Below are 13,763 nucleotides of genomic sequence, written 5' to 3' on the forward strand. Positions count from 1 at the left end.
TGCTCAGTCTCAAACTTTTCACTTGACACCTTCACGCCACAAGCATATAGTTAGGAAAGCAGCTCATTTGAACTGCCTAGGCTAAGATATTTCTTTTAGGCCCTCCTAACCATTGATATTCAAAGTCTTGGATCCTTGCTCTTGCCCTTTGGTTTTAAGAGCTATTGGCTTTTTGCTCTTGCCTTTTGGTTTAAAGAGCTATTGGCTTTTTCTACTTTTTATTTCTTTTTCCGCTTGCTATATTTTTTTTGCATATATTTTTTTTCTTTTATTGCTTTTTGCTGCTTTTTCTTGCTTCAAAAATTAATTTTTGGATTTTTCAGATCACCAATAATACTTCACTTTTATCCTCATTCTTTCAAGATCCAACATTCTTAACTCCAACATCAAATGCACTGTTTATTCATACATTCAGAAAACAAAAGCATTGCCACCACATTAAATTAATTGAACTATTCTTAATATATAACTCGAAATTCATGCATCTTACTTTTCTTTAAATAAAATTTTCTTTTAAGCAAGGTCAGAGATGCATGGAATATTTCATAGCTTTAAGACATAAAGATAGATGATCATGCACTAGAAACAGAAAATAAAACAAAATACATGGAAAATATAAAAAAATAACATAGGCAACAGGAGAGTAAAGGGAACGAATCCACCTTAGTGATGGCGGCTACTATTCCTTCTGGAGGATCCAATGGAGTTTTTGATCTCTTCTATGTCACGCCCCTGCCTCTGTTGTTCTTTCCTCATAACTCTTTGATCTTCTCTTATGTCGTGGAGGATGGTGGTGTGCTCTTGATGTCCCATCCTTACTTGATCCATGCTGGAGGTTAATTCTCCTAGAGAAGTATGTAATTGGTCCCAATAGCCTTGGGGAGGAAAATGCATCCCTTGAGGTATCTCAGGGATTTCTTGTTGAGGCAGCTCTACATGCTCTTGCTGTGGTCCATGTGCTGGCTCTCTAGTTTGCTCCATCCTCTTCTTGTGATGGGCTTATCCTCCTCAATGGAGATGTCTCCTTCTATGACAATTCCAGCTGAATTGCATAGATGACAGATAAGGTGGGGGAATGCCAACCTTGCTAAGGGGGAAGGCTTATCGGCTTTCTTGTACAACTATTGAGGTATTACCTCATGTACATCCATCTCACATTTAATCATGATGTAATGAATCATGATGGCTCTGTCTACGGTCACTTCTGACCGATTGCTAGTAGAGATGATAGAGCGTTGGATGAATTCCAACCATCCTCTAGCTACAGGCTTAAGGTCAAGCCTTCTCAGTTGGATAGGCTTGCCTTGAGCATTCCTGTTCCACTAAGCTACTTCCACACAAATGTCTGAAAGGACTTGGTCCAGCCTCTGGTCAAAATTGACTCTCCTAGTGTAAGGATGTGGGTCTCCTTGCATCATTGGCAAATGGAGTGCCAACCTTACACTCTCGGGGCTTAAATCCAAGGGTCGCCCTCGGACCATGGTGCTCCAATTTTTTGGATGTGGGTTCACACTAGTGTCATGGTTTTTAGTAACCCATGCATTAGCATAGAACTCTTGCACCATCAAGATTCCAACTTCCAGAATTGGATTGGTTAGGACTTCCCAACCTCTCCTCTGGATTTCTCTTCGGATCTCTGGTTACTCATTCTTTTTTAGCCTAAAGGAGACTTTAGGAATCACCCTCTTCTTTGCCACTACTTCATAGAAGTGATCTTGATGGGCTTTGGTGATGAATCTCTCCATCTCCCAAGATTCGGAGGTAGAAGCAACTGCTTTTTCTTTCCTATTTCTAGAGGGTTCTCCGACTTTGGGTGCCATAAGTGTAATGAAAAGCAAAAAGTGAGGCTTGTCCAACACCAAACTTAAAAGCTTTGCTCGTCCTCGAGTAAAATATGAAGAAAATAGTAGAAGAAGAAGAGAATAGAAGAGATGGAGAGGGATAGTGGATTCGGCCAAGAAAGGGCTTTAGTATATGAATGGTGTGTGTATGAAGGGTAGGAGGAAGAGGTATTTATAGGAGTGGGATAGGTTGGGTTCGAATGAATGGGTGGGAATTGGGTGGAAAATTTTGAATTTGAAGTGGATGGGGGTTGGTGGGAGTTATGATGGTATTAGGAAGTGATATGGATATGATTAGGTTAGGGTTTATAGGGAAGAGTGTGGAGGAAAGAGTGAAAGTGAGAGAGAAGAAGGTGGGATAGGTGGAGATTCTGTGGAACCCACAGATCTTGAGGGGCTAGGGAATTCAAGTTCCCTGCCCCCTTGTGGGCATTGAACGCCCAGCTCTTGCTCCTGGCTGGCGTTCAATGCCAGCTTTGTGCCTCTCATTGGGCGTTGAATACCCTTGAGGGACCTCCTTCCTGGCGTTCAACGCCAGGTCTGTGCCTCTGTTAGGGCATTGAACGTCCAGGTTCTGCCCCCTGACTGGCGTTCAACACCAGCAGTGTGCTCCCTGGCTGGCGTTCAATGCCAGCAAGGTTTCTGCTCCAGGGTGTTCTGTTTCCAATTCTGACTGTTTCAGTTTCTATTCTAATTGCTGCACATGATCATAAACTTAAACAAATATGAAAATTAAACTGAAATAACTTAAATAAACTTAATGAAAAACAAGAAAACATTAATTATTGGTGGGTTACCTCCCAACAAGCGCTTCTTTAACGTCACTAGCTTAACGGTTAGCTCTTTACGGAGATGGATAGGGGCTCAGAATTTTGCCCCTTACAGTAAACTTCTTGCCTGTGCTCTCATGGATAAGTTTCACATGTTCCAGAGACAAGATCCTGTTCACAGTGTGTGGAATGACTGGATTGTCTGTGAAGACAACTCTCATACCAGGTGAGAGGCCTTCAGTGGGGATTTTCTTATCTCTCTAGCCTTTAGGTACTTTCTTCTTAGTACCTTTGTTCTCAATGCTTGATAATGGCTGCCCAATACCAAACTTAAAATTGGCATCTGGGGGCTTTGTATAACTTTGCACTAAGAGAGAGGGTTGGAACACTAAGTGCTGCACAACTGTTTCTCTGTTGTTAGAGGTAGAGTTAGGGTTAGACATCTTGAACAAGATGTGGTCCTCCCATAACTGTAGAATCAGCTCTCCCTTTGCTACATCAATGATGGCATTGGTAGTGGCTAGGAAAGGTCTTCCAAGGATGATGGAATCATCCTCTTCCTCCCCAATATCCAAAATTATGAAATCTACAGGGATGTAGAGGTTCTAAACCTTTACTAAGACATCCTCTACACGACCATAGGCCTTTTTCATTGAGCTGTCTGCGATCTCTAATAAGATTCTTGTAGCTTGTACCTCAAAGATTTTTAACTTCTCCATTACAGAGAGTGGCATAAGGTTTATACTTGACCCTAAGTTACACAAAGCCTTATCAAAGGTAATGGTGCCTATGGTGCAGGGAATCAAGAAGCGTCTGGGATCCGACAGCTTCTGAGGTAGTTTCTGCTGAATCAAGGCATTGAGTTTCTTGGTGAGCACTGGAGGTTCTTCCTCCAATGGCTATGTGCCAAACAACTTGGCATTCAACTTCATCAGAATTCCTAGGTACCGAGCAACTTGCTCTTTCCTAGTTTTCTCTTCCTCATCAAAGGAGGAGTACTCTACAGATTTTATGATCTTCAACCAAGCATTCAAGGGAACTTCAGTAGGCTCCTCATGAACCTTTGGTTCCATCAGTTCTTTAATAAGGAAGTTCTCAGTGGGCTGAGGGTTGCCAACTATCCCTATTGTGGCATTCAATGCCAGGACTTGTGTTTCTTTGGGTGTTGAATACCCATCAGTGATATCTTCACTGGCATTCAACGCCAGATTTTGTACTGCCTTGGGCGTTGAACACCCAGTAAGGTGCTCCTTACTGACCAACTTGTACCTCCAAATTTCTAATGGAGGACCAAATTTCTGTTATGAAACTGTGAGTGGTCTTAGAGAGCTCAGAGAATATAGTTGCTAAGTTAGAAAGACTCTGCTTAGAAGTCTCTATTTGTTGCTGAGGAGATGGGAATTGTGGTCTGTTGTTGAACCTATTCTGGGTTCTTCCACCTTGATTATTATTGAAGCCTTGCTAAGGCTTTTGTTGATCCTTCCATGAAAGGTTAGGATGATTCCTCTATGAAGGGTTATAGGTGTTTCTATAGGGTTCTCCCATGTAATTCACCTCCTCCATTGAAGGTTAATCTGGATCATAGGCAACTCCATCATAGGAGGTATCTTGAGTGCTGCCAGTTGCGGCTTGAGATCCAGTCAAGTGCTGAGAGATCATATTGACCTACTGGGTCAAGATCTTGTTCTGAGCCAATATGGCATTCAGAGTATCAACTTCCAGGACTCCTTTCTTCTGAGCTACCCCATTGTTCAAAGATTTTCTCTCAAAAGTATACATGAATTGGTTGTTTGCAACCATTTCAATGGGTTCCTGTGCCTCTTCAAGTGTTTTCTTCAAGTGGAGTGATCCACCAGCAAAATGATCCGAGGACATCTTGGATATCTCAGATAGGCCATCATAGAAGATTCCTAGGATAGACCATTCTGAGAGCATGTCAGGAGGACATCTCCTGATCAGTTGTTTGTATCTTTCCCAAGCTTCATAGAGGGATTCACCATCTTTTTGTCTGAAGGTTTGAACTTTCACCCTGAGCTTGCTCATTTTCTGAGGTGGAAAGAACTTGGCTAAGAAAGTATTGACCAACTTTTTCCAAGAGTCTAGGCTTTTCTTAGGTTGAGAATCCAACCATATCCTAGCTCTGTCTCTAACAGTAAAAGGGAAAAGTATAATTCTGTAGACCTCAGAATCTACTCCATTGGTCTTAACAGTGTCACAGATTTGCAAGAATTCAGATAGAAACTGATGTGGATCTTCCAGTAGAAGTCCATGAAACTTGCAATTCTGTTGCATTAGAGAGACTAACTGAGGCTTTAGCTCAAAGTTATTAGCTCTAATGGTAGGTATAGAGATACCTCTACCATAGAGGTCAAAAGTTGGTACAATGAAGTCACCAAGAACCTTCCTTGCATCCTCTCTATTGTTCTGTTCGGCTGCCATGTCCGTATTCTCTGTTTTTTGTTCAAAATGGTTTGTAAGGTTTCTTCCGGAGTGTTGTGCTTTAACTTGTTATAAACGCTTCGTTAGAGTCCTCTCAGGTTCAGGATCAGGATCAAAGAGAGTTTCTTTACCTCTGTTCCTGCTCATAAACAAGAAAAAAAACAAGAAAGAAGAAGAATGGGAGCTCTATGTTAAAGAATAGAGGACTCCATGTGAGATGTGAAAAAGAAAGAAGAATGAAGATGGAGAGAAGAGAAGAAGAATTCGAATGAAAGGGGGTAAATAATTCAAAAATTAGAAGTAAGAAGGGAAACTAGAATTAAAGTATTTTTGTTTTTATTTTATTTATTAATTAATTGAATTCAAAAATAAAAGCTAATTAACTAAAATGATTTGAAAATTGAATGATAAATTTCGAAAAAGAAGAGAGAAAAATAGAAGGGAAATTTTTTAAAATAGGAGAGAGAAGAATTAGTTAGGAAGTTTTGAAAAAGAAGAAAGAGAAAACAAGTAACTAATTAAGAAAGATTTGAAATTAAGATAAGATAGAAGATTTGAGAAAGATTTAATTTTGAAATTTAAAATTAGAAAAGATAAGATAGAAATTGAAAAGATTTGATTTTGAATTTTGAAATAAAAACAAGATAAGATAAAGATTTGAAAATAAGTTGAAAAGGATAAGATATGATGAAGATTTGAAAAAGATTTGGAAAGATAAGATTTGAAATTTGATTTTTGAAAAAGATTTAATTTTGAAATTTGAAATAAGATAAGATAAGATTTTTGAAAATTAAAGAAAGATAAAAAGATAAGATAGTGATTTGAAAAAGATATGATTTTTGAAAAGATTTAAAATTAAGATAAGATAAGATAATGATTTTGAAATTAAAATTTGAAATATTTTTTGGAATTTTCGAAAATATTTTTGAAATAAAGATAGAAAATATATTTTTTATTTTTTTAATTAATGAAGAAAGAGAAAAACAACCAAAAGACACCAAACTTAAAAATTTTAGATCAAAAGACACAAAATTTTGAAAATTAAGAAAACAAACACCAAAAGACACCAAACTTAAAAATTTTATCAAAACAAGAAAAGAAACAAGAACAACTTGAATACCAAGAAAGAACACTGTGATAATTTTCGAAAATTTTAAAGAAAACAAAGAACAAACAAAAAACACCAAACTTAAGAATTGACACTAGACTCAAATAAAAGACACTATTTTTGAAATTTTTTTGAAAAAGAAATAAGAAAATTCGAAACTTTAACAAGAACAAGAACAAAAGACTTAAACAAAATAAAGATCAATAAAGAAAAGAAAAGGTATTGAAAAATGTTTGAAAAGAAAACAAAAGACTCAAAACAAAAGTAAAAAGTACCTACTCTAAGCAACAAGATAATCCGGTTGTATGTCAAATCCAAACAATCTCCGACAACGGTACCAAAAACTTGGTGCATGAAACTGGCTCTGCAGAATTCACACAGATAGACCGGCAAGTATACTGGGTCGTCCAAGTAATACCTCAGGTGAGTGAGGGTCGATCCACGGAGATTGTTGGTTTGAGAAAGCAGTGGATACCTTGCAGATCTTAGTTAGGCGGATAGAAATTATAGTTTGTCATGAAAAGCATATAAAACTGATAAATAGAACGTTACTAAATAGATAAGAAATCAATGGTGATAGAACGGTTGAGGCTTCGAAGATGCTTTGTCTTTCCGGATTAACTTTTCTTATTTTCTTCTTCAATAACCGTCTGATTCCTTCAATGGCAGCCATAAGTGATTAACTCATGTTCTCTCATCAAGTTAACCTCCTTTTTGCAGCAATCCATCATGTTGAAGTGACTCGTGTCCTTTCATCAAGCCACCTCTAGGTTTCTCACTGTAGCAGAAGATGAAGCTCTAAGTAATTCACTTCCCTTCACGATCCTACTCATGGTGCCACAGACAAGGCAGATCTTTCGGATCAGAAAATGCTGCTTCTCTGACTCTAGCCTTAATGCCACAGAGACCTCACGCACCCATAGTCAACAGGATTATATGTCACATATCCAAAGTTGCTCAGATGCTCTATTGGAATCCGCAATGCAATCTCTAGCTTTAGTTCAACGCTATTCGGGTCAGGAATCGCACGGAACCCATGTAGAACAAGGGTGATTGTCATGAGTCTCCCTCAATTCATAAGATGAAGAATGAGGTTGCATAAGAGAATAGAATCAGACATATTGAATGAAAATAGTAATATTATTGATCCATGAAACTCAACAGAGCTCCTAACCTTAACCTTAGGAGGTTAGTGACTCATACTGTACAGAAAATAAAATTGAAAGGTTTGAATGGGCAAAGATCTAAAAGTCCTTAACAATGATGATCTTTGTTATATTTATACTAGTCTAGTAACTAAGGATTACAGAAAATAAGATAAACTAGTCTTGTAGTGCGAAAATCTATATTTGAAGCCAACTTGCTGAGTGTTTGGGCTGAGCTAAGGTGAAATCCACGAGCTAGTATCCCTTAGGGGCGTTGAACGCTGGCTTGGGACCCCCTAAAGGGCGTTGGACACCAGCTACTCTCCTGTGGGCGCTGGACGCCAGGAATGGGGCTGATGGCTGGTGTTGAAAGCCAGTTTTGGGCCTTTATTTTCAAAGCAAAGTATGGACTATTATATATTTCTGGAAAGCTCTGTATGTTAGCTTTCCATAGCCATTGAAAGTGCACCATTTGGATATCTTTAGCTCCAGAAAATCCCCTTCGAGTGCACGGAGGTCAGATCCTGACAGTATCTGCAGTCCTTTCTCTGCTTCTGAATCAAACTTTTGCTCAAACTCCTCAATCTCAGTCAGAAAATACCTGAAATTACCATAAAATAAAAAAACTCAAAGTAGAGTCCAAAATTGTAAATTTTGCACTAAAATCTATGAAAACATAATAAAACTTAAACAAAACATACTAAAAACTATATGAAAACGATGCCAAAAAGCGTATAAAATATCCGCTCATCACAGCGCGTGTAAAGAGTGAGAGTATGGTTGAGAGTGAGATTTTGATTTTTAATTTTTGAATTTTGTGTTATATACGTATATAAATACGGTGGTTGAAAATAATGGTTGAAAGTGGTGTGCATGTAGCACAACCCTTCTTTTTATTTTCGGTTATTGCAAAATTTCAAATGTTCAAAGATTTTTCATGAGTTAAACTCAAAGTAGTATCTGAGATTGATGTCATACACCATATTATTGTTCTTAAGATTTCAATGGTACTAATTATATTTTTGAGATTGACAAAAGTATACCATAGTAATAACTGACCCATTTTTTGTTAATAGTGTGTTGACATGATTTGATGACATGGACCGTTAGTGATACATGTCACTTTATGATTTGATTACTTGTATAATTGTATGATGATAGGTTGGCCAATGACACGTGACATGCTAACGTGGACGATTGTGCCACATGTCACAATATTATTTGGCCGCATATTAGTTTGTGCCATATGTTGCAATATTATTCGTCCACGTGTCATCTGCTATGTCATCATTGTAGATGTTCTAAATTGGTCCATGACTTTGCACTAAGTGACTTATTTTAGTCTCTAAAATTGAATGTTGTGCACCAAATTAGTCTCTTCCCTAATTTTTTTCTCTTTTCTTTATAAATTTGAAATTTCAATATCTTTGAATGCACAAATTTGAATTCTATTTTTTCATATTTTTAAATACAAGTACTTTTGATAAATATTTTTAAGATTTTAGTTTTAATCATACAAATTTTTCATAATAATTTTAATACCAATACGCGATGTGGATAACTTCCCATGTAATAAGGGAAGAAACCACACACTCTCTTTAAATAAGATCATCAACTCAGATGACTAAATTATCATCTCTTCCTATAAATATTCTAACAAACTGAAATATTTCACAACCCAATTCTTACATAAACCATCTTAAACTCTTGTTGACTTAGAAATTTGGAGTTCCTTGCAGATACTATCCCAATCGCTATCTTGGAGCTAACGCGAAGGAATTTCAAACACCTTTATTGCCATCTCTGTCCTCTTTCGTCTAGTCCATTTACACACAACCAGTTTTAGGTACATCTCGTAACAATGATTATGTTATATAATAAAAGAATTACATGATTGATTAAAAAATATTTTTAAATCCAAAATCACTACAAGAAAAACGCTCAGTACCGTTGGATTTACCGTCGCAGAGTAGCGGCAGATTTACCGACGGTAACGACGTCGAATTCGTAAGATTAGCGAATTACCGGTGGATTCTGCTTTCCGACGGTAAATCTGACAGTAATATTTGGAGAAAAAATAAATTAAATTGGCACGTCCTTTACCATCGAAAAAATTCGACGGTAACTCCAATTAGTGAAACGCTGCATTTTGGTGTCCCACAATAGGTTATCGTTGGAATTTTTAGATGGTAAATCCGACGGCAAAGGGGCATAAATTTAAATCATGAGTCTCTCTCTCTCTCTCTCTCTCTCTCTCTCTCTCTCTCTCTCTCTCTCTCTCTCTCTCTCTCTCTCTCCCCTTATAGTATCGTCGTTACCACCATCGACTACCACGGGCAAGACCACCACCGTCGGCACCCCCTCCCCGTCGCCGTCAACCCACCGCCGACCCCTCCTTCTTCTTATTCTTCCCCTCCCCCCTCTCTCTCCTTCCACTGTCGTCGTCACTATCATCTGCTGCTACCGCCGAGACCACCACCGTTGGCACCCCTCTCCGTCACTGTCAACCCACCGCCGATAAATCCTTCTTCTCCTTTTCCCCCCTGCTTCTCTCTCCTTGCACTGTCAAACAACCCTCACCCCCGCCATCATCGCACTGCCTCTACCCAGCCTTCGGCGAGTTCTCTATCCTTCGGTGACCACCCTTCCACCACATGTAGCTTCGACGGCCACCATTCTACCACATTTCTACCGTTTTGCATTCCAAATTTTTTTTAAATTATGTTTCTCCTTCTTCTTTAAATTCTATTTTGGTTAGAGTGTTTCATTATTCTAATTTTAGTTAGTTAATTTAATTAGAGTTAATTTTTTTATTTTAGTGGATTTTAGGTGGTTAGGATATATTAGTTTTTGGATTATTAGTTTGTGTTATATTGGTGAAAGTGTTAGAAATTGACTGAATTGATGGATAATGCTGCTGATTTTGTGTTAAATATGTTGAATTTGTGTGAATTAATGTTAAAAGACTATTTGTTTTGTTAAACAATTGCTGAAATTTGGTTGAATAGCACTGACTTGAAGAAGAGGTTGTCAACTGTTACTTAGTTGCGTCGACTTTGCATCTTTGATGTATGTGCTTACCAAGTGTTCATTTATATACCTCTATGTTTATTGTCCATTTTAAATTGCATGTTGTAGATATCAAGTGATTTAGGATGTTTGATTTTTGCTTGGCATAGTTAATTAAATCTATTTCTGAGATAGGATTGTAATGTGTTGGATATTATTTGCTAATTGAATTTTTTGTATGTATGTTGTGTGTAAGCCAAGTTGGTTGATTGAAGTATTTTTCACACTTAGTATCTGATTTAGATCCAATAATACATATTATGGTTGATATGGTTGTATTCTAAGATAGTTACTGTTCAGATCATCAAATGTTGAACTTAATGTTATGGTATTAGTTATAGGAATTACCTAGGTATTGTTATAATTTATTGTTGATTTGTTGTGCTAAATTTTTGTTAATTTGTATTCTATTTGCAGACATGACAACAGGTATAGGTGTTGCAGATCAGGCTGCTGGTTATGGTCGACAGGTCATACCCGTGGTCGAGGTAGAGGAAGGGTTTCTTCTGGTATCCCCAGGACTTCTGGATCCTCTCCCTCTACTCCGACCACCCCGGTGATACCATAGTTTACGGGTTTAGCGGACCAGCTATTTATCATGGTCCCTAACCTTAACTACGTGCCTCCATCTACGGTGACGCTGCCGCCTCCTACCGCTCAACAGCACACATCTACGGCGATGCTACCTCCAGCGACAGATGTCGCAGCCTCGGAGTCCAACCACAGAAGTGAGGCAGCTGATGCCACTCCACCACCTTCCATCATAGGTTGACCATTTATCCTGATGGCGGCACGGAGCAAGTATCACTTTAAGTCTCATGCATTTCCTGTTTATGGCTATTGCTAAAAGTTCCTGAAAATTGTTTCCTCTTTAGTGTATTTAGGTTTATCTGGTTGCTTGGTTATTATTTCCCATTTACTGATGATGGTTATTACTGAAAGTTCATAAAAATTTATTCATGTTTAGTGAATTTCGGTTTAGTTGGTTGCCTGATTCTAGAATTGCCATATTGTTTTGTTTGTGGGTTGTTGTTAGGTTTGCACCGAACAATAACACGTATACTCAGGAGATAACCAGTGTCATCAAGCTGATATATGACCATCCCTGGCTCAGCTACAAGAAGATCCCCACTAAGATTAGCAATGGTTTGAGAAATGGGCGGTAATTACTTATTTTTTTCAGTTTCAAATCGTTTTAGCTAGTTTATATCCTCTATCTTGCTTAACTAATTTTAAAGTTTCTTTGTTGCAGCTGCACTTTATATGGGATGCTGAGCACAATCTGACCAAAGAATGGGTGGCGGTTCCAGTAGATGCTGGTTGATGTTTGTCAGGGACGTGACTACCTGACGACCTGGCTCTGACTGGAAATAAAGAAGGCTTTATTAGTGCATTGGGAGACCGATGAGGGGTTCAGGCATCAATGTCTCACCAACAGAGCTAACAGGACATCAGCCAGGTCATCCAAGTATACCGACGGCTCAGCGACCTTCATGAAGACCAAGGTCATTCTGGTATGTAGTGACTTTAATTTTGTTAGTGACTTAGTTATATTATTTTGCATATCATTACTAGGCATCCTAATCATTTTGTATTTTAATGCAACATGTGTAGTCGAAGTCGTTGGATCACGAGGCGATATTGGCAGAGACATTCAAGTACACCCACACGCTCAAGGAGAACAAAGAGAGATTTGCTTATCAGCGGTCTCAGGACCATTATGTGAGTAAACACTCATTTGATTATCTTCTGCTATAAGATTTTTAGAGATTAACTGTATATCTGTCCTACTAATCATAATTGTGTTACCCAGGAGTCCTACACACAAAGACTAGAGGCCATGGCTCAGCAGTCTCAGCAAAGTGGGAAGGACACCTCCTCTGATGGCTCTGCAGCTTCAGTCGTCAATCCCGATGGGGTTTGGCACTAGACCGCCTCAACACCGTACAAGAACCACGTATATGGACTGGGGTCGTTGTAACACCGTAATATTCAAATCCCTATGCTCGAGTCATAAGTCAATGAGAATAAGGTGTTATGACTCTCAAGGTGGATTTTTTTTTAATACATAATTATAAGTAAAATAGAAAGGAGTAAGTACTAATCGAGAAGCCTGAAAAGAGTAAAAATAAAATCGTGAAGTCGTATCACTCACATATTGACAACTAAAAGATAAAGCGTGAAGTCGAAAGTGATATACAGTTATAGGCATAAAGGAGAATAAGAGAAGGACAGTATATAGATATATAACATAAGTAAATACCCACTAGTCACGACCCGCGAAGTTTAGGTCGGCTAGGGTACAGTATAACAGTAGTTGACAACAGTATCTCCTAATCTCTCCCTAAGGAAACATAAAAGCCTCTATAGGCAAGTTCAAAAGAATTCAATACATAATATAGGCTTTTCAAAATAAAGGTAGAGAGATTCTAAAAAAAATATAAGGTAGAGAATATAAAGATCTTCGCCATCTCTCAGATGAACCACAGCTCACTTCTGAGCACCTGGACCTGTATTTGAAAAATAAAAGATATATACGGAATGAGAACCCTCGACCCATGGGTTCCCAGTATGGTAAAAGTGCCAAATAAATACAATACATTGTAATAAAAACTCACTAAGCATCCTAAATTTCCTTTCACTAAATATTCATACTATGTTCTCACTAATCCATAAATAGGCAACTATCATAAGGGAATGCTAAATCTAATTCATCTTTCTCATGCTTCCCAAGTTTCTAACTCTCCAACGAATCAGAATCAGAATCATAAACAAAACCATCTCCAATTGAATTTATTCTGCCTCAGCAATTCTATATCAATACTTCATATCCTCGCCTGGAGCAAGTGAAATTACTTCACTGCATCCACCCAGGGAGCTCAAATTATCTCATTCAATAATCATCATTATTATTCAATTACATCATCAACACATCTCATCAAGAACAGCCCTCAGCGTCAACCGACACCAGCATGAGGGACCTTTCAGTTGTACAAACACAAGTAATACACAATAAGGTACAAGTAGAACAAGTAGCACATAATTAGGTAACATAGCATATATGATATAGCAATCCAAAACAAATAGGTAAATCCAAACAATTCAAGCATATGGAAATGATATCATCTGTCGGTTATCAAGCCAACCCGACGTGTCCGGTAGCTAACCCGAGCACAGTCTCTCTGTTGCTCATTTATATCATTAGAGGGAATATGTGCCCTGTCACCATTAGAGGGTATATGTGCCCTGTCACCATTAGAGGGTATCTGTGCCCTGTCACCATTAGAGGGTATATGTGCCATGTCACCATTAGAGGGTATCGGTGCCCTATCACCCTTACAACTAGAGAGAAAACACAAGCATACTCACATTCAACATTTTCCATCATTAT

The 13,763-nt window shown here is 38.2% G+C and overlaps 1 non-coding gene across 1 annotated transcript; it reads left to right on the forward strand.

Moving 5' to 3' along the window:
* Window positions 1–4,544: 4,544 nt before the first annotated feature.
* LOC112739032 (small nucleolar RNA R71) lies at window positions 4,545–4,648 on the forward strand. The gene has a single exon (XR_003169973.1). It is a non-coding gene; the product is annotated as a small nucleolar RNA R71 (small nucleolar RNA).
* Window positions 4,649–13,763: the final 9,115 nt, after the last annotated feature.

Source organism: Arachis hypogaea, chromosome 13 (assembly GCF_003086295.3).
Source record: "Arachis hypogaea cultivar Tifrunner chromosome 13, arahy.Tifrunner.gnm2.J5K5, whole genome shotgun sequence".
Classification (NCBI taxonomy): domain Eukaryota; kingdom Viridiplantae; phylum Streptophyta; class Magnoliopsida; order Fabales; family Fabaceae; genus Arachis; species Arachis hypogaea.